Source organism: Eucyclogobius newberryi, unplaced genomic scaffold, assembly GCF_026437365.1.
Source record: "Eucyclogobius newberryi isolate DKJ021-1_F unplaced genomic scaffold, fEucNew1.0.hap1 SCAF_14, whole genome shotgun sequence".
Taxonomy (NCBI): domain Eukaryota; kingdom Metazoa; phylum Chordata; class Actinopteri; order Gobiiformes; family Gobiidae; genus Eucyclogobius; species Eucyclogobius newberryi.
The window spans coordinates 24,867,731-24,894,793 of record NW_027315768.1 but is presented as its reverse complement, the minus strand read 5'-3'; the positions used below and the strand labels follow the sequence as shown (position 1 = coordinate 24,894,793).

Sequence of the window (27,063 nt, the reverse complement as noted above, 5' to 3'; positions counted from 1 at the left end):
TAGCACATAGTAATACACATAAATCATCAATTTAAGATAAGCTCAATGTTTTAAATGCAGGTTAAAACAAACGTTTGAAGTCAAAATCTTTGAAATTATCAACGTAATCCAAGTCAAAACACAAGGCGCAGTAGATATAGTCCTAATTCACCAGCATTAGTTGCCACATTAGCGCTTATTAGCCATAATAAATATGGACATTCCCATAGGATAAGCTTGTTAGACACCAATCAGCTCTCCAGAAGGTCTGTGTTTGGACATTTTCAAGGTGCGTTAGTGCTGCTGATCTGGCCCACTTTCCCATGGCTGAGCTGCTTGGGGTGGCCAAAGGGTTACAAACCAGTCAATCTTTGAACTCACACTTTACATTTGAGTTCTGATGCAGGTTCTCAAATGTCTCACACCAAAAACCTACAAAAAAACTAACACGAGAGACGGACCTTCTTCTTTTCACAGTTAGAAAATCAATCTTGAACCCAGCTTTAATTGACATCTCCTCAACAGTCCTGTCCACAGTGTTTGCTATTGTAAAACCTAATTACGACTACACTTTGCAAAGTAAATGTGTCTCAGTTTCTCAAAGTATTTCAAATTATCATCCCTGAATTGACTCAACTGGGACTTTTAAAGACCATCATTCATCAAGAGTTAATTCCATCCTATGTTATTCTGCCCCATTACCAACAAAGTCAGCCCAGTCTCCCTCTATCATTTGTTTTCACCCGGAGATGTCTTCTTAACCCTTTGGGGCCCAGATCTTGACCTGGGCTCATACTCCGGCTGCCACCAGACAAAAACAAACTCTCTCGGATTGTCAGAAGTAAATGGGGACATCCATCTTCAGCGAGTACCTGTCATGTTACACTGTCATTTATCAGTCTGGCACAAAGCCTGTGCTACTCAGCAGGATTCCAGTTTCTATTAAAATGCGTATCAAAACAATGCATGGGTTCTCGGTTCATAAAAAGAAGAAAGGGATGAGGAGGAATCAGACATGCATTCCTGGGCTGAAGCCGCTGCAGGTTTGTCCAAACAGGCTCCATGTGGTCGGAATGATCAGCTTTTCGAGGTCACTGTTGTCTCTGTGCACTATTGTTTGGACAGGACTGCACCAATCATACGCATCCGAGGACATTTAAACAAGTGCCCATCACGACAACGGCCCGGCCACGTTTAAAGTATTAACTATCCAGCATAACACACTCTTACCATGGTGTCTAAATATTTGGAAAAGGTTTAAGATTACTGGTGACCTCCATGTGTAATGTGCAAGTTTGAGGTGGATTTTGTTAAAGGGATTTTCCCACAAATCAGGGAGGGCTTGGGTTTTTATCAATTCTAGCTTATCATTATTCTGTAGTGCATGGCAACTAAAATGGAAAAGAAGAAAAGTTGTTTATATACCATATTAAGTGGTCCATCTTTTCTGAAATGACTTTAAAAGGGTCCAAATTTGACATGACTTTGCGTTATTTACAGTGAGGAAGACCTGAGCTGTTATAAATTGCCCAAGATTGATTGAACAGGAGTGTGTGACTTTGTGATTTGTTACCTACAGCATCCAACTAAAATACGTGAGTAAAGTTTTGATTTACACTATACTGATTTTGGGATTCTACAAACAAAGACTAAATGTGTTTGCATCAATCGTTTGAATATGCGCAACGGAGAAATCTTGAGAAATGCGCCATTTGAAAACAGACATAGCACCTTCTCTGTCTGTTAGTTAGCGCCTTCTCTTCTCACATTTGAAGCAGCATGTGTGTTTTGGCGGATTCGCTCCTCTCGGCCAATCACAGTCATCATTTGGTGCCAGCGCTGGCTGAGTGTCAGACATGTTTTTTGGCTAGTGGCAACGCTTGAATGGGTTTTAATTTGCTTTCATTTACTGACAAACAGGCCAAAATAGGTTAGAGATTTTGGATTTGAGCATATGTCTTTATTGAGTCCATGCCTAGTCCAGCATCTATGTGTAGGAATGTGCAGTACTTCATGATTATCACCCATTACTCCCACACGGAAAAGTATCAGGACAATTCAGAGACAAGGATATCAGTGTTTTCCAATAGCACAATGGAAAAACAATGATTGAGAATAGACGCTGCAAAGGAAAATTAGGAATGAGAATATTAGGATGTGGAATGCGGCGACTTCAGCCAATGTGGAGGACGAGCGCCGTTTTAATTAGAAAGTGATGAGAGATTGTAATTTCCCTTGGAGCAATCGGGCCTTTTTATGTTTATATAATGCATATGCATGGGCTGCAGCAATCATCGGGAACCACAAACCGGTACCCAATTTGACATGGTTGAAAAGGTTCCCTAAGCACAACACGTTTTGGACTTTACATTAAAGTTATGTATTTATTTTGCATTTCACTCCAAAAATGTCTTCTGACTGTCTCACAGATCTGACTAGCGATAAATAATTTAGAATAGTTCGGGCACCTTTAGATAATAAACTGTTTATCTCAGTCAGACTCATATATAGTGCGGTTTTACCATTCCCATTAACATTGATAAAATTGTGGAGTCAGGGTCTGATGAAATGATGAAAAAGGATGAATCTCAGACAAGTCTTTGCTCTTCAGTAATCAGCGTTTCAAACAATGGTGTGAAAGCATATCCTCCTCCAGAGTCTCAGCGCTTTGACGTGTGAAGCCTCGTCAGAATCAGAGCAGATCCCTAAAGACCATCTGACACCAATCACAGCGTAACATCCCCCGTCCCTCAGCTTAACCAGCGATCGCATGATGCTGGATTCATTTGTGTCCTCCTGAGTGGGCTATGACGGAGAAGAAAAAAATGCTTAGTGTCCAAATAATGAAACACTCCATGACACGTCCTTATCAGCCAAATGAAAAAATCACATTATCTTGAAACTGGGGTTTTAAACGCATGCTATTCGTCTGCACACTACCTCGAGCTGCACTGGGAATATCAACTGAGACAGTAATTCGCTCTAGCGCTTAATATTCAGTTCTCAGCCATGTAATATGCAAATTTCGGGGTCATGGAAAAGTCACTGTGAAAAACCCCTGAAACTTAATTTGAGAGGCAGTTGGAGATGTTTCTAAGAAAATACGTCAGTTATGGATGGGTTCAGCGAGAGTCAAACAAGCAGCTCCTCGGGGAATGGAGAGTCCCGCTGCCATGACACAGGATCAGCCCTTCACCGCCTGCTTCTGTTGGGGCCCACCACCAGCACGTTAACACCACATCTCTGTGAGATTTCCCAGAGGAATCTGCTTCTGGGATGGAGAGCTTGTCTTACAGATGTGTCAGTCAAGCCTCAAGGTGCTCGACAACATTTCTCATGTACACATTTTCACATTGTTCCTGAAACCCTGCATATTGTGTTGAGTGAAATGAGCAACATTTTCAAATTGAATTATTAAACTGTGGCACATTATCTTCATAGCTTTATGTTTAAACCTTATTGTCTCATTCATATGAAGATGTCATTGTCAGCAGATGTCATAACACTGTTTAATACAAATTGTGCCACTTCAAAATGAGATATTGATCTTCATCCAGTGGCTCCATTGTGCCACAAAGCCGTGGCTGCACACTTTGTGAAAATCTATTTTGGTCTGATATCTCATGTCCGGTAACAAGCAGCGATGGGCCTGGCTGATTCTGAAAAGTAACGGAGGAAGGCACCGCTGTAGGGCCCTGCAAATCGCTGCCAGAGAGGGAGAATTAGCCATTTGAAGATGGGCTGACTGATAGAGAGATCATGAAGCTATTAACCTCTGAACAAGCTGCTGAGAGCCCAGCAGATGGCAGCCCTGATGGGAGTGAGCTGCCAGATCAGCTGTGAGGATAGACCGGACTTCATATGGACGTCCACAGACTGAGCAGACACCTCCTCTGTGTGTGTCCATATCTCATGTGGTGTTGATGTAAAAGGTTCAGATGGACAACAGGAGCAAACAGTCACTGTGCCAGACCTCAGCATTTAAGCTCTAGTTATTGCTTCCAGGTTCATTGTTTCACTCTCAACGTTTACATTTAGAGAAAGTTTATTCATTTGCCACATATATTATTTCATAGCAAACCTTCCGAGCCCCCGATTTGATCAAACATCCAAACAGAACAAAAGGATGTACTGGGAGTATCAGACAGTCATCCCGACCGCAGACACAGTTCTCCAATGACACCTTCTGGAAAGTATAAATATTTTGCCCCATTCATAAATCATGTGCATGTTATAGGTGGCAGTGACAAGTCTCCCCTCTGTTATCTGCACTTGAGTTGAAACCCTAGACCCCAGAGACGCACCACTACAAAGACTCCAAAGCATGCAGTCTATTCAGCTTCTTTGTGTCTGTTATTGTGTAATTGAGTTTGACTGTTGTTTTTTTGTTTACCATTTGTGAGGTAAAAACACATGCTCCTGTTGACAGTGGATATCAAGCGGGATACAAGACAACCGGAGAAAATACAAGAAAATACGTGATGAAAATGGAAATTGTGAACGCCGCGGTTTCCCCCAAATGACAACATCAAGGTAGAATCTGTGGATACGTCTCTCAAGTTTAGGGAATTGAACAAAGATAATGACGATGTGTTTAACAGAAACAAGGTCTGGCAGTGGGATTTAGGTAACAACTTTAGGAATATTGTCAAGTTTTTAGGTTGTTTATTTCCTTGAAACATGGGATTATTGATGGAAGGGGTCAAATATTGGCCAAGGAAGCAGCACGAAACAATAGCAGAGTTAGAGGACTTTATTTTGCAGCTGCAGAGGTCTAACCTTTAGCTCCTGCTCAAATCAACAGTGACCTCCAGAGACCAGCAGCAGATGGAGATAGGCTTTATAATTAGAATTAGGGAAGATCTCTCCAGGGTAATGCCAGAGGTAGTCAATGCAAAGGTTAATAAGATGTGTATTTAAGCGTATTGTTATAAATGTTTAATTTTACACCATATTTTTTGTTAAGGCTATGAGAAATAAAATTGTATAAATAAATACAGCCTAATTACATTTGCCTTCTCTTGTTGATTCCAGTATTTCAATCTTACGTTTTCTTTTCATTTGATGCAATGTAGGAGCAAATACCACATGCACGACCTTTACATCACATTAAGAGAAAAATATACAAATAGAAGCATATTGTTTTTGTTTATTCTGAGCTAACAATAAATTAGATTCAAACTAAATTGGACTTGATAGAGGTCAGACACAGGCAAAGGTAATGACACACACAAAACAACACTGAAAACTGTGGCGTGATTGCGATTTCACCCTTTAGCGATGCCTGGATGTTCACAATCTTAACTTTAGACACATGACACTAACTTTAGCTTGTGAAACAGCCATGACAAAGAGCAGACACAAGTAAAGTTCAGCTGATGTCACCAGGATCTAGAAAAGGTCAAGTGGTGTGCGGTGAAGGGGAGGGGGAAAAGACGGTTAATTAGCTCATACTTTGGTAATGACATGTGCTGTTCTTATCCCCACAGATCCCCGTGGAGGTCTGTCCGAGCTCAGAGAAGCACATGCAATCCCCACAGCTGACGAGTGACTCATCCTGTGCGTTCACTCGGACACACACGCTGAAACTCACCTGCTTTACACACTGTTTGACCAGTTTCAACCGCAATAAGGCGATGGAAAAACAAGAGTTAATAGCGTGATTTTTCAGCCTCCTGCTTGTTTCCTTTCGAGACGACATCGCCCGGAACGCTCCACAATAAACGTATCCATCACTATGACAACAATCCGGTGACGCCAGCAGGGCAAGTTGCAGGTCACGTCTGTGGAGAGGCAAGCACTTTTCATTTTAAAAGAGTGCAGAATGAAGACAGGAGAGAATACAGTGAGTTTGACCAGTGTTTTAGATATTTTGTATTTAACTTATTACGACCATTGGCAAAAAGTCTAATATATAAACAGCATCTATATTTTCTGTCTGCTTGTTTGACTTAGTGATTGCATGTATTTCATTAGCGCGGCTCCTTGTGTGGGCTCAGTAAGAAAGACTTGGGCGAGACAGGTGGCGCGCTTTATCCATAATAGATGACTTACACTCCATCATTTCAGTGGAAGTTTCCTAAAGTGATTAAGAATTAATTTAGACGTGTCATCAGTGGATTTCAACAATCCAAATAAGCATGATTTATTAACGACTTAAATATGGAGTTGTACCGTCAAATATTCTGATTACTTGCTACAGGCCAAACAAAAGCAGCGAGTGCAAGTCATCGAACTTGACTTTGTGTTTGTTGAATTATTCTGATTTCATTACCTCATATGTAGTAATGGATCATTCTGTTTATATTGTTGGACATATCTTTTCAGTTATTTATATTTCTGTCATTGTGTCTTCTAGAAGGTTCTACAAGAGCTAAACCTTTAGATATGTCGGTTTAGCGTTTTCTGATTTATTTGCTTGTACTATAAATAAATTAAAAACTTTGCTGACATTAGAACTCCACCAGTTAAATCCATGTGACCCAAACATCAAATGAGCCACATCGACCAGAGGAGAAATTGTCTTTTTGGTACTTTTAGCTCATAAAGGAAGCATATTGTGTCAAATTTACTTTCTCGCGATCTCAACCATGTTATAACATTGTTTTCTCTTCAAAAACATAACTGGAGTTTGAGCTTTATCGTGCTGTTTTGATGAATCCTGTTAAGTCCTCTCCGCTCTGAGCCTGAGAAAACACTTTGTACTGAATTTCCCAGATTTGTGACCTCAGAGGTGGGAGTCGGGAGGTCTCCTGCACTGTTTTTGTGTCCATAAACCATCACCAGACTCATTCTGCCGTCAAACCACGCTTACATTTGCACATTGGGGTTTGTGGTCTTTTGTTTATTTCCCATTGGTAATTCCCTCTGCTGTCAGTAGATGGAGTTCTAACACAAATCCAAATGAGGAATCACTTCACAGATATAAAGTGATAAACATGAGATGCCAAAGTATAACTACTCAAGAGCGTGTTTAAAGGCTAATAACAATACAAATCATTCCTTCATTCATTCATTCATTCTATTTCTACCGCTTGTTCCCGTTAGGGGTCGCAGGTGACTGGAGCCTATCCAGGTGACTTTGGGCCTTAGGCGGGGCACATGCTGGACAGGGGCCATCTTGTCGCAGGGTATGACGCATATGTCTCCTTCAATTCTGTTTCCTGACAATAGTAATAACATATTTTAATGATTCTACTGGAAAAATTACAGGCTTTTCGAGTCCCTAACCGATGTCCATTTTGTTCTAGTTTGTTCCTGAGTGCTTTATAATTGTTTCCCAGCATACAATAAAGTGCTTTTAGCCCAATTAAAACAGCATTGTAGAAAAGCAAGCCTTCCCAAAAACCCCTGTTGAATTGTTCCGATGCGTTTGGTAACTTCTGACTCCACCATTTCAATTGAACCAGTTATTCTGAGCTTTTTATGATGGTCAAAAGTGTACTAATCTAATTTTATCCTTGTTAACTTCAATTGCACTCACAGGGGATGTAGGCAAATAGGTTCTTTCTAGTTCTAATTGCATTGGACCGGGCCCCAGTTCCACTTTCACCTCTGCTTCTTACAACAGCAGGCATTTCAGGAAATAATGTGGGACAACTGAAAAAATACTGTCGCTCCTGCAGACACACACACACACACACGCACACGCACACACACACACACACACACACACACACACACACACACACACATAAACAAGAGGTATAGAGGGGGAAATGAGAGCATGTTTGGGGTGGCACTGCTGTTAACATGGAAAACAGTGCTGGGGGTCAGTGCAGGCTAATAGTTGTGTTTATCAGGAGAAACCAAGCAGCTTTTCTATTGACATGTGTAATGAGATTAAGACAGATGGGAGGAGGCAGAGGAGATAAAGAAGAAGATGGAGCCCTGGGAATGATTCCGGGGTTAATCTGAAAAATGAAAAGGGAAAATAAACCTGGTTGGAAAAGACGAAGGTTTCGATTTTATTCAGGGCTTTGTTGGAGTTTGACGTGCTTGTTGTGCACATGAAGCAAAGGATTTACACCGGAATGAAGATAATATGTGGCAAATAAAGAAGCAGGGGAAGAATTGTGATTCGGAATAAAGTGAAATCAAAGACATTGCCACACATTGTTGAAATCATACCCATCCAAATGCTCCAAATCGTTAAATAAATGTATGAAAACAAGTAGAATTTTTGTAAAATGTTGTTCAATGGTAAATCGAAAACATCTTTGTCACTATGTACATGTCTGCGTTTGGTATTTTTGTTTTTTCTGTATTAACTACGTAGATATGGGAGTTGAACATTATTTTTGAAACACTCCTGAGAGTAACTTTGAGCAGGAGGAAGTGAGGCCAGCGCAAAGAATGTGAAATAAATCTTTTCCCTTGTTTCCCTCTGTGCTCCTAATAAAAGTTTATGGAGTCTCAGATGAAAACATTTACACAGAACAGTAATCAACATGGCTCTTCTTGTTAAAAGTGTATTACATTAGGATCTCAGTGTTAATACGACAGAGCCAAATAAACAGTGCATTTAATTCATCACACCTCATTGCGGGACAATGCTAAATAGCTGACTTCCATTGTCGCAGGTCTTTCCCAGAAATTGATCTCCTTGTTACACTTGCATAAATTAGCATGTGGAGAGTGTACAGAGATGTCAATGTGTGTCAGATGCCCTTCCTAACACAAATCCCAGATAATATGCGCTTTCAGCCAACTATCTAGCTAACGGATTTTCCTTTATAGTGAGAATCATCCAATGTGATGATATGGATTCGTCAAGATTAGTTTTTGAAAAGAGACTGGTTAAGTTTGGAAATGATAAAAAACTGTTCATGAAGTTTTTGGGGATGAAGTCATCAAAAGGAGGAAGAGATTTGAGGTTCCAGGTGAGAGGGGGAGACAAAAGGGGATTTATGCTGAAAACAAACATGAAGTTAGTTGGGGTGAGACTGGTGCACAGAGCCCACTTCTGAGGAGAATTCCCCATAACATAAAAGTTAGTCATTTCAAATAAAAATCAAAAAGTGATCTGTGACTATACTATTTTAGTGAAATGGTCATGATAGAGAAAACAACATTTCTGCCGTGTGCCAGGCAAACACTGCCAGCCCAGCTCTTGTTATCTAGGCCCGCGTCATTAGAAGGAGGTGCATTACTCTTTACAATGAAAGCGTTGCCAGACTGGACTGGCATGGACTGGAATGCGCACACAATCGCAATGTCTAAGGGTTCATGTCTCCAGGTCCCAGCTCCCGTACTGATAATAAACATCTCCTGCATTAGATCTTAGTCTCATGCCTCTTCATACAACTCCTGGACTACTTCAGTTTGTTTTACAACAGGCTCAGACTCAGTGCTTTTCTATTTCAATGTAGGTGTAATATCATTTATCCGGCTGCTTTGTTGCTTATGTCCATGTCACTGAACATGAGTGACAGGTGGATTTGACCAGTCACAGTGAAGTAAGTTCTGTCAGAAGAAGTATAATTTTAGATGGTTTGTTACCTTTGGCTCTAATCGTGGCCATATCTGCTCGTTTCATCGTGTCCTTAGGCAAGACACTTCGCCCACGTGTCTGAATGATTGGTCGTGGTCGGAGCGGCCGATGGATTGGCAGCCTTCAGTGTGTCCCGGGGCAGCTGTGGCTACAATATCTTACCCCCTCTGAGTATGGAGTGAATGAATAAAACACAGTAAAGTGCGTTGGGCGTTATTAAAGGTGCTGTATAAACTCAATGATTAACAAATTAATAAATTAAAGACAAGAACCTTTTTGATAAAATATTCAGATCAAATTGTGATCCAGGCTCTCATGGCACCTATTTCAACTTCAAGCATCATTTAGCCAGCGGTATAATAGTGCCCCATCAGTACTTTCTCCCCTTTCATCACTGCTTTACTGTGCTGGATATATTTCCCCTTTTCACCTACTTTTTCATCGCCTGAAGCTTATTTTAATGCGGTGTAAGGGTGACTGCTCGCACCTCGGCGGGAACTAATTGAAACAAAGCACACTCGCGTTCTGCAGAGGAAAAATAGATCAGGATGAAAACGGAATAATTTGTGTAACAGCAGGTAATTGGTGAAGGGAAATAATAGAGGGATGTTAGAGTGTGGGGCATGTTAGGCAAAAATGTTTGATAGGGGAATATGACCCTGCCTCTGATCCACAACACTCACAATGAAAACATCATTATTCACTAGCCTCCAAAATGTGTGTGTTTTCTGACCTGTAACTTTGACTTCTGACATCACCTGCTTGTAAGATAAATATGTTTAAAGCCACACTGTGGAATATTCAAGGCATAGCAACAACATCTCCATGGACAGAAGCAGGGTAGTTCGTTTCCCAGGGCCCAGTGTAGGAAGAGGCCCTCAAAAGCATATCCAACATGTATTGCCAAATAACATACTAAAAACATGTAATGGGGGCCCACTAAAGCAGTTTGTATGTAGGGCCCAGAGGTTTATGCTGATTAGAGGACATAACACGCTCCAGTACGCTTCAGTCTGTCAATAAATAACTTTGCTTTTTTTCATTTTAGGCTATATTTAAGAAACACAACTGAGAACCCAATTTATCAAAGAAAAAAGGACTGAAAGGAACAAAGATTTGTTTAAAATTGTCCAAACCTAATATGGGGCTGTCTTCCATGCTAAATATGTGTTTCTAAAGTCTGCTTCCAAATAGTTTATTGTCTTAATTCAGTAAAAATCTGTGTAAAAAAAATAAAAGTAAATAAATACATCAGTGACACATGTTGACAAGATGAAAATGTCAATAGTAGGTGCAAAAACAATACCCTTTTTGCACCTGTCTTTGGTTCTTGTGCAAATGTAGAACAATCCATCATTTCCTCAGCATCAGCAGACCTTTCAGAAAGCACCTTCCATCCTCCCTAACACCACATTGAACTGTGCCACATCATCTCACAGCTCATAATTGGTCTACACTTGGCTTTAATTAAAAGACATAATCCCATTAACAAGCTGAAATAGGATTAATACAGGCTCTGGCTCCAGCTGCGCCTCTGTGACGACTGAGCGTGTACCAGCGCTCTGAGACGGCCCCGACACATGTATCACCACTGCCACATGGGCCGCAGAGACGACCACTCACTCATGGAGACGGACACTGCGGACAAAGTTCAAATATATGAAGAAGAAAACATTTTTACTGAGATCACGAATGCAATGGATATGTCTTTTAGGTATAAATAAAGATTAAAAACGGAACTAACGGTCTGAAGATAACTTGATGAGGAGATATTCTATAGGTCTTCATTTTCAGTTTGTGAATACAAGATAAGATAAGTCTTTATTTGTACAGACAATGGGGAAATTCCAGTGTTGCAACACAAGTAGGTACAGAAGTAAAAGAACAGATAACTTATAGAAAACAAAAAAAACACTCTTAACGGAAAAGCTCTTATAAAAAAACGTATTATATTCTTAATAAAAAAGTCAAAATTAAAAAAATAATAATAGTAACATGGGGAAAATGCTTTATGATTTCATCCACAAAATACACATTTCGTAATTTAAAAAAAGAAAAAAAACTGTTTTACATGTTTCACCTATTTTAAAGAATTCCTACAAAATGAGGAAACCTAACAAACCCTGACTTCTTGACCCAATCTTTCAACAATAATTCAACGACAATGGCTTTGGATCTCTCTGTGACAAAAATGGAATAATAGACTAGAATGGTTTCCTTTCACCTGTATTGGTACGAACAAAAAGGCTGTACCAGTGACAACATCTTTGCAGAAGGTGATGCTGCGAGCTTGTGTTGCTCCTCAGAGACTTCCTGACTGGCTGTCTGGCTAAAGGTGTGAAACAAAGCATGTGAAGGGATGACATGCCAGCACAAAGCCACAATTGAACCGACAACAAAGGCTTGCAGTGAGCCGCGGGATAAGAGGACATGCTAACGGGGAGCGCACGGCGTTCATGAGTCGATTATGTTGTTGTTGTCTGGCTGTTACGCCTCCCAACATGTGTCCTGTCCTCTGATGCTCCTAACAAGGCCACCGCGGCTGCACCAGTCCTCTCCGAGCCTTTGGTGGGATTAGAAACTGACATGAAGATGTTTTGTCACAGTCTATTGTTTATGTTCACCTGGGAGACAGTGAAAAGGACGTTATAGGGCTGTACAGGGAAATTAGCATACTTGTATTATTTGGCTTTCAATACCAAGCAAGTTGTTTTGGAATTATTTTCATCATATTGTTTTTATTTATTGATTTTTACTTCATTGCATTTATCTTTTCTTTCTTTTTTTTAAATATTTCAATTGGCAAATTATAGTTTGAATTACTTAATGCGTCTGATGGAGAATATTGCATCTACAGTACATACAGTACATAAAACATTACACATTATGGGCTTTAGTTACCTGCTTAGCTTCTGTTGTGTCTTTAAACCCAGAATTAGGATTGTTTTTATACCCTATGGCAAAAATGAGAAAATCTGAGAAAATCTGAGAAAATCTGAAAAAAATCCATTTCTGGAACCACAGTAAACTTTAAAGCGGGCGGGACTGTTGAGAGTCTCTCTACGTACATTTGTAGCCAGTTGCTTCTTCACCTTCTCGAAAGTGAGTATCTGATATGTTTTCCTAAAATAAAAACAAATTACACTCCTGAAAATGCAAATCTGACCAAAGTAATGATTGTAGCTTTGTGGAATACCATAACGATACGTCTGAGTGCATGACGTGAGTACAAAAGTTGTGACACTCGTGTGAATCCTTGCGTAATGTTAAAATTGAGTGCCTTCTAAAGCTGTTCAGTGTGACATCTCCTCCAGCTCTGATGAAATGACCTTGTGGCTGTCTTCTGCAGTGGTCAGTATTCAGCAGGCGTCTCTGTCAGACTGTCATCTCTGTGTGTGTGTCTGATGTGCCAGGATTTGAACCGGGGCCTTCTCGAGTTCAGAGGGCCTGTCCACGCAGCCCCTGAGGACATGCTCACTGCTACGACGGCAAAGTGACAGCCTCCAGTACGGACATATCTGTGACAACCAAGGTTAGCCTGATAAATGGCGCCAATGGGCGACTTTTATTTTCCAAACGGATAGAGCTGTCCAAAGCTGCATTCATTATTATGATAGATACTGTGGGCTTAAATTAATTGCATGGTAATTGTAGACTTAATCAATATTTTATTCATCATGTGAAGGACCTTAACCTGACCTATTCTAATCATATTCCACAGGCGGGTCATTTAAGCCTCTAACATGGGTTTAGTGTGGGGAAATGGGAGGTTCAATGGTTGCTAACAGAAACGATGAAGTATTGGAGTGTCACATGTTATCTCTTTACTAATAAGGAGTGAGGATGGTTTGAGACATCTGCTGAGACCTCATTACATTTACTACATGCATATTATGGGACACTGCCTGGAAACAAGCCCTTGGCCAGCCAAGAGGCTTTTCTATTACTTTACAGACAAATAGTCCGGAACATATCTTCTCTTTACAACTTCTGATGAGTGTGATTGACAAGCCGATTAATTGATATATTTTTTTATGATCTGTTCATTCCAAAATAAACAAACATAGCTGCTTCTAAGAACAAATAAATAACTGGTAACCGAGGATCGAGGTAAAACAATATCTATGTTTTGTTCTTAATAATATAAAGGAGATGTCCTCCTTTTATATACCTTCTCCCTGGTATTTAGTGCAGGCTCATCCTGGCATTTCATTAGTTTATTCTCTTTTATGCTCTCTGTATGGTGTCATTTGTATTTTGTACTATATAGTCTTTCATTATGTGAAGCACTTTGGTCAACTGCGGTTGTTTTAAATGTGCTATATAAATAAACTTGAATTCAAGTACATTTTGAGAGACTTGCACCACAAATAAGCGGCTGTGCATTCGAGCAGAAGGTAGGAAGGACTGGCTCGCCAAGCAACAGACCTAAAGACTTTCAGGTCAGCGTGATTATTTGTATTCATAATGAATTCATTCAACTCATTTTGAGGAGGTCGTGGGTGGTAATGGTCAATGCAATGAACTTGTACCAGAGCTCAAGCCGTCACACACATACACCACTGTGTATACTGTACACTGTACATACACTCATATTAGTGCTAGCAGCTGCTCCTATGATACGGCATTTTCCCTAAATCATTGCATTTCAAACTACCTAATAATCAAAGACTGGAAAAGCAAGACATTTTTAATTTGGCCATTTACATACTTAATTCAGTGGGAAAATGTAATCACCAATAAAATAGAAATGTAGTATTTCGCATCACAACATTTCCATGGGACACTTTGGAAAACAGACATCCTTTCAAATTTGCACAGCGAACGGTCGGTGCCAGACGACACATTTACTGTACAGCATCTTTGATTTTCACAGTGACTTTTAAAGCATCAGAAAAAGACATACCAAATTTTAAGGGTCTTGCGTAAAGAAAACAGATGGCGAAATGCCGTTAAATGTCTCATATTAAACTAGACCATGTGAATTTTATTATGGTGGCATTGTAAAATGTAGTGAAACCTGCTCAAAAGGGAACAGAAATTAGTCAGTGACCTAATTGCAGACATACCTTTGCGGTGAAGATGAAATGTCCAGCTGGAAAGTTTAAGACGGCTCTGAAGGCGCACAATGTGAAATACAAGGTGACTCACAAAGAGCAGTTATAAAACGTGTGACAGAGTGTGAATTTGACCCTATTTGAGAAGTAGTGGATCATACAGCAATAAGAACTTAAACCCAGCAACCCAACTACCGTAAATCCTGTATTAATCCTTCTAATAACTCAAAATTACTCTCTAAATACTTTGTGCAAGCTATTATGGATTAAGCTGAAGGATTTTTTAATATACAGAGGATTAGTTTAGGAGTCTAGAGTTGTTCATAAATCTCCTCCCATTACATTTTTACATCACTGTCATATCAGAGTTTGTGGACTTCTCATCATACATTTTTCAGTCAATAAAGTTGAGCGTTTGAAGTGTTTTTAGGATTATTTGTAGCACACAATCCGTAATTGCACAAACATCCCAATAGATGACCCCATTTTGTTCAGTGTGTGATTAGTAAAAGAACATTCAGCACACGCCAGGCCTACAAAATGAATAATAAATACTCATTAATCATTTATATTTTAGTAGTTTAGACAAGTTTAGACAAGTTTCTGATTGATATGAAAAAAGGTATCATTATAATTCTTCCCAAATAAATTACTTAAGTTGTCATTTAAGTGGAAAATTAACTTAAAACATTTTCCAATATCAGATTAATTAATATCAGTCAGAAGTAGATGCTGTAAGAAGGTAATTAATCTTGGCCGTATCAATAAATAACTCTTTAACTAGCCAAAACTACTCAAAACAACATCATCATTTAGAATTCTATAGTTTACTCATGTACGTAGGTTTTTGCAGTGTTGTATCTCTCTTTTCTTTGCAACATTCCAGTCAAAACCCTCTTGTGAGTGACAGAATGAAAGACACGTCTGTAAATAGGGTAAAAAAACCAACAACTCTCCTTTGCCGACCGCATACAAATCCAGCCACACTATAAGCGGCTGACCAAGAGATTGCATAACGGCTCATAAATAATACATTTGTGTTTTACATATGCAACGCACACAGGCGGCCCGGCATATGGTGGGACCACTCAGTTCCTTTTTTGCTTGGCCAACAACCACCAAGAGCATGTAGATGAGCAGCTCCGTGCGCACGTCAAATAACAACTTTGAGTGGAAAGTTTCATGCTCCATCATCTTTTCATTCCCCAAATATAAATGTCTGGTCACGCCCCTTTTTTTTGTCCAATGTTTATTCAACCGGCTGTAAGTTTATGTCATGTTTAGTAAAAGAGTGTTGGATATAATGTAAATGTACCGAGCCTGTGACAAAATATTGTTTCAACATTGAATAATTGTGGATTTTATAGTCTTTGGCGTGTATATGCTTTATTGGACGGACCAGTGTAGTGCGAAATGAGGGAGGAGAGCAGGAAATACATTCAGCAAATTGACTGAGCCTGGAATCGATCACTGAGGCCGACACAGAGCCTGGCATTGGTGCTGCCGCTTGGACCAATCCACCACCGAGCAGCACGATTTGTGTTTTAATGCACATGCAACAGTCACTTGACATGTACCGTATGTGATGAAAATAACTTTTCTTTATTATGTATATTTCTGGCGTGTGCGGCTTGTTTGCTAAGGACATTAAACTGAAATGAAGAGTGGGCAAAACCTACGTTAAAATGTCAGAAAACTCATGACAACCAGACAGACAAGCTGCTTTGCCCCTATATGAGTAAGCCAAAGTATTTTTACATCATTTTTAAAGCCGTTTTGAAGGATACAAACACTTGATCAGCTCTTTATACTTCAAACCTACTCCATGTTCTGTAAGAAACTTAGAGCTAACTTAAAAGTCTGTAGTGTCCTCGCTTGTGGTGTGGTGGTTTGGTGCAGACGTGATTATTTGGTGTCGTGAGTTCGCTTCAGCCTTAACCATTTGCCGAATGACTCTACCCACTCTCATCCCATTTCACAAAACATCTAATAAAGCATGTACAGTGGCCTTTGAGTCAAATGCTTTGTACACGAGTCAAAGGTCAAACCCGATGCATAAATTGTAGGATATTGCACCTGTTATAGCAAAGGGCAAGGAATAAAAGTGAGTGAGTGAGTGAGTAAGTATGGCTTTGACCACATTTTACTAAATAAGACATGGGAGCACAAAATTCATGCAAAAGGATGAGAGAGAGAGGGAGTAGAGCTTGATCCATGTTTAGCGGGCCACGTTTGGCCTGATCAAAAGAAACATTAAAGCGACCTCTGCTTCCTCCGAGTGATCCTTTTTATTCACTTTGGTTCCACTTCCATCCCTGGATAATGATGTCTTACTCAAAGGCCGTGGGACTAGTACAAAACTCCCAGCGACCGGAGCGTCTGGAAGCACAGATGAAACAGCTTTATTATTTTAAAACAGCATTCAGAGTTAATCAAAACAGAGGTATAATTTTCGAAAACGCTGAAATGTGTTCAATTTCTTACCCGGAATCTTTCCTCCCGCCTCCGTGTCCTCTCATTCACCTCACCAGCTTATTTTTTATTTTTTTCCCCTGAGCCTTCCTCCTTGTTACCTTGCTAATCCCAGCCACTGTCAAGATTTAAATGTGGCTTTCAGCGAGTGCCATATTTTTCAGCATTCGGCATCCTTTCCCCCCCCAAGCCCGACAGACAAGGAGAGGAAGTGCGGAGTGGGAGGATCTACACACACACACACACACACACACACACACACACACTCACACACACACTCACACACACACACATACACACACACACATATACATACGCATACACACACACACACACACACATACACACACACACACACACACACACACACACTCACACACACACACATACACACACACACATATACATACGCATACACACACACACACACACACATACACACACACACACACACACACACACACACACACACACACACACTCACACACACATATACATACGCATACACACACACACACACACACATACACACACACACACACACACTCACACACTCACACACACACACACACACACACACACATACACACACACACATATACATACGCATACACACACACACACATACACACACACACTCACACACACACACACACACATACACACACACACATATACATACACATACACACACACACACACACACACACATATACATACGCATACACACATTGTCTATAAGCCTATGTTTAATTAGCAGGCGGTCTATCAGGGCGATCGTGAGTTCACCATATTGAAGTTTTCTGGAGATAACGCTGTGTTTGGGGGATGCCAGGATTAGCAGCACAAACATTATCAAAGCAAATAGACGAAGGAAGATGAAGGGATGAAGAATAGCTACTTTTTAATTACTTTCCTGTTTACGTTCCTTTTTGACGACCGTATGTGATGTTTCATGGTTTTGGAAAATACTGGGGAAAAAGTTGGATTAGTTGGAAAAGAGAATGCTAAAGCTGTGTAAATATTTATCACAGGAAATGTTACTGAATAATGTCCATATTGTGAAAAATATGCGTTGTTGGATGTAGGGGAAAGTTGGTTGTCTGTGTAATTTGTGCATTTACAAATACAAAATATACAAATGTTTCTTATTTTTCTCAATTGTATTTGCTATATAAATATGCACACAATTGAATTTGGCTTTCACGTCTTAATTAGCAGCTAGCTTACCTCATAGTTGGATAGCATTAAGCATATATACATAATGGGCAGTTCTCTGACAGCTTGAAGACCTCTTTATGATGTACTTTATGATGTAGTGTCCTTCAAATATACATCTTGGTTGGGCCCAATTAAAAGCCAAAAGACCAACTGAAGAGCGACAGGATTTTTGTCAACGCTACAATCCAGCCACACAATTGTCTTTAAAGTCGGACTAAACAAAGCAGAAGTATGAGTAAAACACACTTCTCATGAGCATATTTAAACAAGGAACAAAATCAATGTCATGCAGTGGTGGAAAGTATAATTTTTAGGTATCTGTGCTTGACTTGAGTAAATTTAACCGTTTTTTTTAACAGCACAAAAAAGTAACAGTACTTTTTCTTGGCTTTCTCAGCATATTTAGTTATGTAGACATCTAATTTGTTTATAGTTCAAGTCTCAGTTTTTAAAATAGGCTATAACGATAAAAAATGACCAGAACAATTGCTTCTAATGACCTGAAATCTGGACAATTATTCATCACATTTTGACACTTCAATCATTCTCAATGTGTGAATGACATTAAAGTAGTTTTTTGCTCCTGTATCTGTACTTTTACATAAGAAAAACATCTTCCTCCACTGTCACTTATAAAGAAAAAAATAGAGAAACTTAAATGAGGAACTATCAAAACCACTTGTATTTATGTCCTTATTAAAAGCCCATTTGGCATTACCCACTAAATCTACCCCCCCACTGCACATCCATAAGTCTCTCTATGACACATGCCAACTTTTATCCAATGGAAATTAATTTGTTGAGCGGTAAATTCGTGGAAGAACAAGCATCCTGATTGGCCCCTGTCAGCGAGCGGGTTTGTTCCCCCACTGTTATAATATAATCACATACAATTAAGGCAATGACAAAGCACTGCTCAGCCTCTCGACTGCCGCGGAAGTGTCCTCTTACCGCCAGCTCTTGGAATAAGCGATTCGAATCAACGGCTATCGTCTTGCAAATACTTTTACCTATCCTCCCACCGCTATCCTCAAACCTCTTCTTTTCCTGTAACCTTTTCTGCAGAAGTCATCAGAGTGTGTCGAATGAGAGGGGAAAACTCAGGACATATCGACTATCCTTCTGGTGGAGACAGGCTTTTCCGAACGAGCGAAGGGCCCAAGACAAATGTATGTTTGAAGAGCTTTCAGATACACAGTAAGTAATGTCCGCTTTTTAGACTATTAACTTTATAGGCAGGGTAATAAAAGTAATTGGTCCTTCAGGTGGGAGATTTGTTTTGAATGAGAGGGGACGGAATGAAGCTTGAGGTTTTGTTGAAATGTTCCTGAAATACTTGACGACTCACATTACAGGGTTAGAAAAGACTATTCATACAGTTTGCTTCAATTAAGTGGGTCATTGGGAATTGGGTTCAAAGTCTTGGCTGGTGGTGTTGGGCCTGTGCAAAGTGTCTGGACTGTCTTAGACTGACTGGATACAATTATTCAAGTGTTTGGCTGCCAACTATGCCAGTATATGACTGAAACCCTTGTTAGCAATGATGTCGCTTAAATAAAGTGCTTTTCATACTTTTTGAAACTAAATGAGTTGACATTAGTGTGATGAAATCTGACCTTTTATGATTTGAATATGTTATCTTCACCGTACTCACAAATTTAGGCTCATTTCAAGTGTTATGTGTGTTTTGTTGGAAGAAAACTACATGTGTATGCAACTTGTGGATGCTACGGCTGTTTAATAGAAATGTATGCACAGTATACATTTGACAAATTTTCCTTTCCATGTGCAGATGGAATATTTGATTCCCTTAATCCAAGGAATGACTCAATAGTGTTGATTAAAAGGCAATTCTTCAAATGCTAAACTCAGTCATTTAATGTCAAGATAATTGAGTTAGAATGTCCAGCCATTGTTGCTTCCATGGTGCAGGTCTTTTATGGAGGACACAGTGGTCCTGCCTTTCATTCTTCAACGTTTGAGGACAGTACAGAATTTTAAAAGATGAGAACATAGTGTGGACTGTAGCTGTGACATTCAATCAAAGCCGTCTTTTAAGAGCGCTGAAAATGTGATGCTTTTGAACTGGCACAGACGCTCAAAATGCTGAGAAGACACAGAACCATGACTAAGAGATCTCTGCCAGTGAGAGTAAAGAGAAAGAATATTGGGTTCAAAAACAGCCTTTGATGAGCAAAAGCTCTTGAAAGTGCTTTTATACAATGGGCCATTCCAAAAGGAGAAGCAGGGAGACGGAGAACTTACTCGAAACTGTGACAATGCTTGTAAAACGCAGAGAGGAGAAGTGAAAATGGGGAAGAAAAGATCAATTGTAATGTATGTATATAATATACATAATATACATACCTATACATTTATCTGTGATGTTCATTTGAAGTTACAGTCATCTTATTTTCAAACCACCTCATAGTATGAATCTGCAGACCTAAATTAAAAAATAAAATAAAATTAGCCTGTTGGTTTTCTTTCTTTCTTTCTTTTCTACAGTGCAGCGTGAAATGGGGCTGAAGAAGGGAAGGACATGCAGCAAAATGTCTGAGGACGAACTGACAACAACTAGCATTTTTTCACCTTTTTTGTTGTTGCAAATGTTTATTTTTGACAATATGTAATTTCACAATTATGGTAGGGTCAGGATTAGGGTTAAGTTTAGATCATGTTGAACATTTAGAGTGTCAATGCTACAAAAAAGCGCCAGAGAGAACCACAACCAGAAAGAAGAAGTGCGGTCCTTAAGTCGTCAGATTCAAAACGACAATGTTAAAAGTATTGCTCATAATATCATTCATAACAAAAAGCGATGGATTGAAATCTATTGAACTGGACATGACTTGGCAAGAATCATGTACGAAATCCAGTTCAACCCTTCAGCCAATGGAGAGCTGTCAGTGAAGCTTTGGTGACCCCATCTGGTCAGGGATTGGATGAGACAGACCATCCACCAATAACAAGAGCTCCTATTGGTCAACTATGGCACAATTATGAGTCATTTTTGGCGTTTTGGACGTATTGTACAGTTTTGAGTAGAATGTGGTGAGGAGCTGGTGTTGTGTGCGTGAGAGGAGGAGCAGCGCTGTCAGAAACGACCACCACCCACCAGGAAACACGCCGCCCGCTACTGTCTGCACCAGGCCCCAGAAGTGACCAGAAGTGACCAGAAGTGAACAGTGAAGATAAGACGCTTTTAAATGTATTTTTTTAAATGTTAACATTGTGTGATAATATATCCTCAACCACAGATAGTTTGAATCAGTTGAGTTGAATGTGTTGACTTTTTCTTTTTCATTATTATAATTATTTTATTTTATTTTATCTATTTATTTCGTTATTTTTTCGGCTTTTAGATGTACAAAATAAAACAGAAAACATGTTGAACATGTATAACGGAGTATAAGTCGTAAATATGACATAAAGAGAAAGAAAAACGAAATAATCCAATTAAGTCCAAGAAAGACATTGATGAGAATGTAATTTAAGTAAAATAAATTCCATTATGATTATTTATGTTTTACCTGTTTTTATTGTGATTTGAATGCATCGTTTCCAGTTATGTGAAGTACTTTGAATTACAGAAATTGTGCTCTACGGATAAACATGCCTTAATTCAATTCTTAATTCTTAATTCTATACGTGGAAATAACTGGTAAAATAACCAATAACGGTCCAATATAACATGGAAAGTTCATATAGAGGAAATATAGACATTGGTATTTTAAACAAAACCTTTAAGAGGCTTGAAATGAAAAGATGTGTGTTTGGGAAAATTCTACTATCATTAAAATGTATATTAGATATTTGTGTCTACTATTATGTCCGTAAAGTTTCATGACTTCGCTGCGTCTGTGTTTGGGCTGTGAATGAGGAGAAGGTTGTCTGAAGGTAGGGGAAGGATTAGAGCGCTTCAAAGCCACGCTCAAAGTCTAAGCGGCTGATGCAAAATCGGCTTTCTGTGGACGTCCAGCCAACACCAAAATGTGTCTCCCCAGATCCGGCCCACGCACTCTGCAGCGATGGAGGACGAGCCACTTCTTTCTCCCTTTAAAAACATTAGTATAGGAAGTATCGCCTGTACTATTGCAGCTACTTCTACCATCACGTATATATACTCCTAAGTCCTTGTCAAACTAGGTTAAACCGAGCTCAATTTACTGAGCATATGACATATTCTCATGTTTTTCTATTCTTCACTTTGTTTGGTGGGATAGTTAGTCCCTGTGGTAAAAACGTATCACAGTTTTACATCAGTCACGAATGTTCTGACGGTTTAAACAATTATTGAACAAAATTAAGGTGTTTTATTTTTATTTTAAAGGTGTGTTATTACTTGTCAAGTCATACGTTTTGTGTAATTAATATGGATTTTGGCCCTTTTGGCTCGGTAATAATTGTAAAATGACATCTATGTTACATCTGCGGCTCATGTCCAACCAGGAAGAAGAAATTGTCAAAATTGTGAATAAAATCGTTTTATGTTCACTATGTTTTATTGAAATGTGTAGTCAAACCTGGGTCAATACATTCATCACTCAAGACTGTCAAACTCTTTTTATACTGTAAAAATGGACAAACCCAACATTAGAAAATAACTATTGCTTTACATTCCCATAGAAGGCCTTAAGAGAAGCACATTCGAGCACTGGGGAAATAGCCTGTAGCTGGACCTGCCCGACGGTCAGTGTTGGCCCTAAATCACAACCACAACCAGACCATCAATGGGATGGATGTTTTCGGACACACCTAGGATCACAAATCCTCCCATACATCTCCGAGAGGAAACATCCCGACCTGGTCGCACAGTCGTACCGCCACAGCATGCAAATCTACAAACACTCTTAAAACAAATGATACAGCAGCCAAAAGTGCAGGGCTGAGGCAGATTTATGGGAGTGGAAGTGCTGTGGTCAGGTGGAGAGATTGGTCACCGAGCAAATTGGGTGGCTTTAGTTGCACACACAGCCAAGATCAACCTTTTAATCATAACCGTGCGCATGCTAACACAGGTGATAAATGATACAGAGGGACAAAATGTTGTATTTTCTAACCCGTATTTGTCATATGTAATGTTTCAAATGTGTCGACGGGAGAAAGGAGGAATAGCGGTCAGTAATATTAGGAGCCGTGAAAGGAATTAATATGATAGGAATTTGTGGAGATGTTGGTTTAGGAACAAGTGGATTCTGTGATGAATTGGGGATAGGGTCATATAACGTTTCCAGCAATATTCATCAAAATGTCAAAATATGAGCAAACTGGACTGTGGGGGTTTATTTTACATGAAGAGGGAGAAGAAGTGCCAAAGATCTTTGCACTGTTGAAGCAGCAGCACAAATTGCAATGGGACGCTCCGGAAAATGTATGAAGAATTTTGAAAATGCTCGTTTAATTAGGTAATAAACGGGACCAAACATGTCAAAATCAAATATTGCTTCCACTAATAGCAACTGTATTCTTAATTACAAAACAGTAAAGTAAAAATACATCAAAATATTGCTGTTATGCAGTTAAGAGTATTCATTCCATTAAGTTTTAAGCCTGTTTTAAGTCACGTTTAACTGATTCATGCCTTTTTTTCCTTTCTAGTCATGATGTCATTGGTTCCATTATAGACTGAGCTAAATGTAAACACTATTGCATATATGTAGTGTGTAGAAAACATGTTTGTGCCCTGACCATGGCCTGCTGTGTTCACTTCTCTGCTCCTGCTCCAGTTTCTGCTGTTCAGCCGCAATAACTGGAAACTCTTACATGCTTTAAACTATTCCATCCGGCTCAGGAAAGCTCATGTAATTTCACCAAAACCACAACACAAACAGGGTTTGGCAGCAGCAGAAAACAACTCGTCAGATCTAAAACTCCTCAGTCTGTGGAACTGTGGAGCTGTTAACCCTCTTTATTGCCAGTACTGTAAATATGAGGAGGAAAATGGGACGTTAGAGCGTTTTGGTGAAATAAATGATGGTTTGTTGGAAAGATCTTTACACTAAACTTTTATACCTTTTATAAGTGTTCTCTTAATTTTTTTAATTATTATATTCATCAATGTCACCATAACTTTTTGGGACGTGCGGTTGAATAAAGACATATCCAACAATATAATGTTTACTTCTTGGATACGTAAATTAGAAAGTGCCAGTACTTTCAGAACTTTATACCTTTAAGTTTCTGTGAAAATAGGAAAATAGAGAATACTGTCTTTGTCCAAAGCATTGCTACAACTGCTTGAGTGTGAACGGTGGGACAGCTGGTCAGGGAAAAGCATTCTGGGAGATCACTGGGTGTGGCCCATTTCTGTGGAGGCCGAGTGCAGAAATCCTCAGGATTAGAGTTCAGCGACAAAGCGCTGAGAGACCCTCGCACTGCAGCCGTGAGCGGGACGTCAGCACTAACACCATAACTGGACTGAAACCAGTTGGTACACTGCTTTACAAGAGGTTTGGGCCGCAACACTTTTATTACCAAAGACTACAATTATTTTTCTTTGTTCGAAAAATACAAAATAAAATTTAAAATAGCATAGCATTTTATTCTTCTTACATTTACTTGAGAAATGTGATGATTCTAGATATAATTTTCAAACGTGTAAGCATTGTGTGAACATACAGACATTTTATACCTAAAATAATAGGGAAAGATGACAGGAATATAGACTGGAATAAAAACATTATTTTGAAAAGTAAGAGCTTTAAAAACAAACAAACTAAAAACAGAAATGTCCAAAGTGAAAAGGAAACCGGCCTGTAGGGATTCTATCTCACAAAGTAATACATCTCTGTCAATCACACATTCGTGCTCTATTGATTTCCTTCAGACATTGAGAAAGAAAAAGAACACTTTAAAGTGAGTGCCATAAGTCCTGAGGCTGAAGTGACCTCATGTGGCACAGGGAGCCTCAGCTGAAGGCCCTGACCTTTCAGATCCACAAATGCATTTTGATTTGACATTTACCAAGTCACTGGCTGTAACCTAAGCCCAACTTAAACTAGTGGAAAAAATCAATCAATCAGACAGTACAATGAGTAATAATTAAGTGCTTTCTTAAGGTTATAAATTCATATGGGACAAAGTAACTTAAGAGGTAATTTTCTCACACCTGTTAAAGTAGCACCTTCAGCCACTAAACTCTCCAAACTTGTGCTTTAAAAGATTTTGACAGATTGTTTAGAAAGACTTTTGGACTAACCTGACTTCGCCGGATTTATTTAAGTTTGAACACCAAAACATTAGGCTAAATTACACATTTTAAACCAATTTCCGGTAAAGATTTAGTTTACGCAAATACTAAATCATTAAATCATTAAAATCCCCTTTATTTGTATCTGACATTTAAACCTGGCTCTGTCAAGTGCTCTGCCTAAAATTTCCAAATACGTGCAATTAAGTCATTATTCACAAAAAAACAAAAATAAAAGAAAATATAGCCGCAAGCGGCAATGATCGGCCCTCGCCACGCCGCCGCCACACCGCCGCCACGCCGCAAGAGGAGGGGGCGCTAACGCGCCCCAATTGTCCTTTTATCACGCCTACTGCTGAATCTGTGACGCTGTCACATGTTCTCCCCTTTGTTTTACCATCAAAAAGCAATTTTATTTTGAATTCTTGGCAAAATGTGCGGCTTTGCCGCACAGACACCGTGACTCTTTGAATGAAAATGTGGATAACTTTTGATGGTCCTGAAGATGAGTCTCACCAAATTTCAGGTTAATAGGGCTGACGCCCTGGGAGGAGTTTGTGAAAGTCTAAAGTGTAAACATGTTCTGGCCCCATTGGAATAACATGGGAGGTTTCGGTCATCGTTACGGCAACGCCATAACAATTATGACATGGGTCTCATTGACTTTTTTGATGGGGATGCTAAAATTGAGTTGTGTGTCAAATTTCATATAATTTCGCAAAACTAAACATTTAACCTCCATATAAAATCTGTAGGGGGCGCTGTGGCGCCAAATGAATTTATTTCACTTCAAGTAGGTTTAGGGCAAAGAGTTTAACAACTGATTCTAATTTGACGCAATTCGGACTTTATCTGCGCAAACGGCAGAAATTTTAAATATGGGAGATTTCTGAAATTTTAGTTACAGTTTGCGGCTTCGCCGCACAGAGACCGTGAGAGGTATCAATGTAATTTGGATAACTTTTGATGTCCCACTCCTCAGTAGCATTTTCACCAAATTTCAGCTTTTTAGGGCCAACGCCCTGGGAGGAGTTCGTAAAAGTACGACGTTTGGAAAGACTCCGAAGTCATGTTTAGCCATTTTTGAAGCAATATGGCCGACATTTGGTTCGGGGGACGGCGTTGCCGTAATAATATTTTTTACTTCTCTTGTCACCATCTACCTCTGCGCCAAATTTCATGATTCTACGATCAGATTTTTTTTGGGTCATTTCCCATCTCTCAATGCATTTTTGGTACATTTGGTGGCGCTGACGCGCCAATTTTTTTTATTTTAGAAAAGGGAAATAGCCAGAATGTAGAGAGGCACGATTTTTAGAGGTGTGCAAATTTTTGTGACTTTTCGTCAATGTTCACTGGGTGAAAAATAGGGGGGTTGGTCCCGAGAAGAAGAAGAAAGAAAGAAAGAAAGAAAGAAAGAATAATATTCCGATGCGAAAACAATGTTTCCCATTTTTCAAATATCATAAACTATACATTTTCGGAAAGCGCTCGCGCTTTCCTACCTCATGGTGTGGGTCCCTGGTCACTGACGGGTACTTTCGATAATTTTGAGTGGGCTCCGCCCACTTTGTGTTTTTGGCCCTCTATACAGTAATAATGTTCAATTTTTGCATTACATGCTTATATGCACGGAACATGCAAGAGAT

General features: G+C 39.5%; 1 pseudogene; it reads left to right on the top strand.

Moving 5' to 3' along the window:
- Positions 1-3,091: 3,091 nt before the first annotated feature.
- The window catches only part of LOC140359078 (uncharacterized), a 59,803-nt pseudogene continuing 35,831 nt past the window's right edge, over positions 3,092-27,063 (top strand).